We start from the raw sequence: 6,000 nt of genomic DNA on the forward strand, positions 1-6,000 counted from the left end.
ATTTCTCTTAATATCTGCCTGAAACACTGTTATTTTCATATTTCTCTTAATATCTGCACAAAACACTGTTATTATATCTTTTAATATCTGCCTGAAACAATGTTATGATCATATTTCTCTAAATATCTGCCTGAAACATTGTTATCTTCATATTTCTCTTAATATCTTCCTAAAACACTGTTATATTCATATTTCTTTTAACATCTTCCAGAAACATAGTTATATTTATATTTCTCTTAATATCTGCTTGAAGCTCTGTTCTATATGTATTTCTCTAAATATCTGCCTGGAACCCTGTTATCTTCATATTTCTCTAAATATCTGCCTGAAACACTGTTATTTTCATATTTCTCTTAATATCTGCACAAAACACTGTTATCTTCATATATCTTTTAATATCTGCCTGAAACAATGTTATGATCATATTTCTCTAAATATCTGCCTGAAACATTGTTATCTTCATATTTCTCTTAATATCTTCCTAAAACACTGTTATATTCATATTTCTCTTAATATCTGTCTGAAACACTGTTATATTCATAATTCTCTTAATATCTGCCTAAAACACTGTTATATTTATATTTCTCTTAATATCTGTCTGAAACACTGTTATATTCATAATTCTCTTAATATCTGCCTGAAACACTGTTGTATTTATATTTCTCTTAATATCTGCCTGAAACACTGTTATCTTCATATTTCTTTTAACATCTTCCAGAAACATAGTTATATTTATATTTCTCTTAATATCTGTGTCTAGAACACTATTCTATTAATATTTCTCTAAATATCTGCCTGAAACACGTGGTTATCTCCTGTTTCGCAACCTACTGCGATGGCCTAAGTACTCTATTGTACTGTATTCCTCTTGGATGGATCGTAAGTTCCTCTGTCATAAGATCTACTCATATTGAATAAGAACAATCAGAACTTAAGAACTTTATTGCAGAACTTCAACTAGAAGACAATATTTTTAAATTGATCAACTATATCTATGGTTTAACTACAGAACTTAAGAACTTTATTGCAGGACTTCAACTAAAAGACAATATTTTTAGATTGATCAACTATATATATGGTTTAACTACAGAACTTAAGAACTTTATTGCAGAACTTCAACTAGAAGACAATATTTTTAAATTGATCAACTATATCTATGGTTTAACTACAGAACATAAGAACTTTATTGCAGAACTTCAACTAAAAGACAATATTTTTAAATTGATCAACTATATCTATTGTTTAACTACAGAAAAAGCATTAATGAAACAATATTTAAGGTTTAGACGTATTAAACTGTAGATTTATATATTGTGCATAAACTATCAATTTGCATATTTTATTAATTTACACAATAATATCAGATTTAATCAGGTATAAATGATAGCGTAAGTCTTACCACAGTGGTCCTTGGGGAATAAATACACGAACAAAACACTTATCCATGGTAAAAGACTCCTTTAACAGGTGTGTCTACTACCGATAATTGACCAACACTGGGTATAATTGTACAAACTCAAATACTATATACATAAACTAGTTTATGCTCAGAACTTTCTAGAACACAGCTTCAGACGCAGTATGAACTTCAGGGGCAACTTGAAGACCTTGACAGGGGCGACTTGACTTACATCTAGCTCGCGAGATGGGTCGGGAAACATCTCCATAGGCATAATGTTTAAGTGACCCTCCATATACGGATGTCAGTATGAACTATAACATAACAATGTTTATAATTTTGAAAACTTAATATTTTTAATCCAGAAATGGAATTTAAAGAATTTGAGCCGCGATTTAAATCCGCCAAAACCCGCCAAAACCCGGCTTAAATCTTGAAACATTTGATACAATTTTAAGTGGAACCAACCATATTTAAGCCACGGCTTAAATTTAAACCGCCTCTCAAATTCTTTAAATTCGGCCACTGGTTTCTCTGCGTAACTTGCGTAATTCTACTAAAAGAAAACATAGCAATTTTCACAATAAAACATAATCATAAACAACTTCCCCATTTTTGATCAGATAAATGTTTTATGGGTACCATTGTAAATCTGGCATTGCCATCTTTATATGAAGGGTTACTTGAAATTACACATATAGTCCCTTTACTATAAACATATTAATCTTCATAGTTAAAAACCTGACTCAGAGTAGAGTATAAATGCTAGGCAATGTTATGAAGAGATCTATTAGTTATCTCTACACAAAGGACACATTTAGCTTGACGTAGTGTAGAGGTTTCTATTTTATAATCTTCAGGGGAATTTTCCCAGTAAGCCAATGGATCGAGGAAGAAAAGTAAGGGGGGGGTGGTGTAACGTCCTTAAATCTAAAATCTCTAGATACTTTTTTTAAAAACTGCAATATAATTTTTAAAAATTGTAGTTTTTACCAAGATAAAGAGGAATAAGGGCCCAGAGACTCTTTTAAAATCATATATTATAATTTTAGACATTCTAACCTAAATTTGGACTTATTAATTTGTAACTTTTACTGTGTCTTGAATTTAAAAACCACACCCAAAATGTTTCCAGAAATTAAGTTGAACTGATTTCAAAATATTTAATTTTAAAGGGCCTTTGTAACAACATCAGATTTTGCTTTAAAATTACGTTTTTTTCAGAGAAAATGTCCAATTTATCCAGTTAAACACTTTCCATCAGACACCATTGCAGGGTAGGGAATTCTGGAATTCTCAGGGTAGAGCTTGAGACTTGAAAATGGAGGGGGGGGGGGAGGGACAAACGCACATTTGTAGGGTTAGAGTAAAATAGGAGAATAAAATTGGTAGGGTAGGGTTGAACAAGAGAACAAGAGGAGAAGATATGAATATAGGGTAGGGTTGAACAAGAGAACAAGAGGAGAAGATATGAATATAGGGTAGAACAAGAAAACAAGAGGAGTAGATATGAGTATAGGGTAGAACATGAAAACAAGAGGAGTAGATATGAATATAGGGTAGAACAAGAGAACAAGAGGAGAAGATATGAATATAGGGTAGAACAAGAAAACAAGAGGAGTAGATATGAATATAGGGTAGAACATGAAAACAAGAGGAGTAGATATGAATATAGGGTAGAACAAGAAAACAAGAGGAGTAGATATGAATAAAGGGTAGAACATGAAAACAAGAGGAGTAGGTATGAATATGGGATAGAACAAGAGAACAAGACGAGTAGATATGAATATAGGATATAACAAGAGAACAAGAGGAGTAGATATGAATATAGGGCAGAACAAGAGAACAAGAGGTATAGGTATGAATATAGGGTATAACAAGAGAACAATAGGAGAATATATAAATATAGGGTAGAACAAGAGAACAAGCGGAGTAGATATGAATATAGGGTAGAACAAGAGAACAAGAGGAGTAGATATGAATAAAGGATAGAACAAGAGAACAAGAGGAGTAGATACGAGTATAGGATATAACAAGAAAACAAGAGAAGAATATATGAAAAAGGATAAACCAAGAGAACAAGAGGAGTATATATTAGAAATGTATGTAGAAGAGAAGAAGAGTGATTATGAGTACAGAAAGGATGAATTAGCTCTAGGATAAAAGATATATCGTCTCGTAATTCTAGTCATTAGTACACTCTTCTTACCCTAACCTAGGTCAGATATTAGAACGGTACAACAATGATGATATAAATAGATTAACTGGTTTTTGCAGTTTATGATGTTGATAAATGTTTTAGGCCTGAATATACAGGGCTATCAAGCATATTAGTTTGACCTTGATTATAATAAAGTGATGCATTTACAACTCTTTATTATACATTGTCTGGTCAAACGTTTGATGGCTCAATAGGGATTGTCTTATAGCGACGTTTCAATACCGATTCACTACTGTATTCTGTGAACCTTTTAATAAAAACCTAAGATTTGGACTTATGCCCTTATGCATTGTTTATTTCTTCATTTGTTGTTTTTTCGTTTTTCATTGAATATTTAATCTTAAAGGGAGTGTTCGCGAAAAATGAAATGGGGTAAAGGCTTAATGCGATAAAAAGCGCTTTAGATCGCTACTAATCTTACTTCTATCTGTTGCGTCTTTAAGGAAAAAATTGTTAAAGACGTCTCAAACCGAAGAACGTAGCGCCCATACAAATTGAGAAAATTGCAACATACGACTTAGACCGTAAAAAAATTCAATTTAATTTCAAACAAATCATTCAGATATTACAACCTATAGTCATCGATTATCTTTCGCCACATTTGTATATAGTTTATATTTTATAATATTTTTTTGATTAATATTTTTTTAATAAGTTTTTTATATTTATTTTTTTAGAAAACGTTTTTAACGGATTCCGAAAAATGTGAGTGGTGCGCGGCATTCTTAGATAGTTGTGCAAGCGACAAGAGAAAAATTCAAAACAAATTGGTAAAAATATTATAAAATATAAACTATATAAAAATGTGGCGAAAGATAATCGATGACTATAAGTTGTAATATCTTAATGATTTGTTTGAAATTAAATTAATTTTTTACGGTCTAAGTCGTATGTTGCAATTTTCTCAATTTGTATGGACGCTACTTTCTTCGGTATGAGACGTCTTTAACAATTTTCTCCTTATAGACGCAACAAATAGAAGTAAGATTCGTAGCGATCAAAAGCGCTTTTATCGCATTAAGCCTTTCATTTTTAGCGAACACTCCCTTTAACGTTATCTTACTTGAAAATATATGGGGCGATCAAGCCATTATATATATACATATATATTCCATTTTCCGTTTAAAACGCAAGTTGAGCCTGGTTACAGGGGATAAGCCAATTTCGCAATCTTATACCAATTTTCAGCCATCTTCCATAGTTGCAATAAATTCTGTGCATTTTGTCTTTTATATATATTATCAAACCATTTTATGTGTTGAAATATGTTTTGTTTTTTAATAAACTATTTGAGAAGAAGAAGTAAATACATCATTTTACCATATTTAAAAACCAAAAATATGAAAAGTTTCTTTTTCAACTTAACATCCACAATAACAACCTTAGCTCCTTCATTTCTGTTAAGAAATTTCTTCACTATGTAACTTACTTACTTACTTACTCATACTTTTTCATATTATAGGTATCATCTCTTATTCTCCTATTATAGGTATCATCTCTTATTCTCCTATTATAGGTATCATCTCTTATTCTCCTATTCTAGCTATCATCCCTTATTCTCCTATTCTAGCTATCATCTCTTATTATCCTATTCTAGCTATCATCTATATTCTAGCTATGATTCCTCCCTTCCCCATATTCTGGCTATCCTCCCTCCCTTCTTTATATTATAGCTATCATCCCTCATTTCTCTATATTATAGCTATCATCCTTCACTTCTCTTTATTTTAACTATCATCCCTCCTTCCATTAACTGTAGCAATCTTCCTTCACGTCTCTATATTCTAGCTATCATCCTTCACTTCTCTATATTCTAGCTATCAGTAATTATTTGATAAATTATTAGCAGGTTGTAAATCTAATCTTCTGATTAGCTGAGCTCTGTTTATTGTTTTTATATATAATTAGATATTCGCTGGTCTGGTTATTATACTCTAACATTAAAGGGTCTGTAAAGGAAAAATGAAAGGGGGGTATATTAAAGGGACTGTAAATGAAAAATGAAAGGGGGTATATTAAAGGGACTGTAAATGAAAAATGAAAGGGGGTATATTAAAGGGACTGTAAAGGAAAAATGAAAGGGGGGTATATTAAAGGGACTGTAAAGGAAAAATGAAAGCGGGATACAGGATGAAACCTATGGATTTCAGGCGTTAAACGATACATATAAAACATCTATCTGATGTTCCTGTCTCAAGAAATTGATTAAAATTGTGTCAAATTTATATGAATATTCACATATATGTAATTTTGTATAAACCTTGTAGTATTAAACGGATCATATTCAACAAATACGCAACCAATCTCAAAACGACGATATCCCGCAGGAGTCTGAGAATCTCAGGTTTGCTCCTATTATAATTTTTTAGTTTTTATTTTG

This window comes from Eurytemora carolleeae, unplaced genomic scaffold (assembly GCF_000591075.1).
Source record: "Eurytemora carolleeae unplaced genomic scaffold, Eaff_2.0 scaffold36, whole genome shotgun sequence".
Lineage (NCBI taxonomy): Eukaryota > Metazoa > Arthropoda > Copepoda > Calanoida > Temoridae > Eurytemora > Eurytemora carolleeae.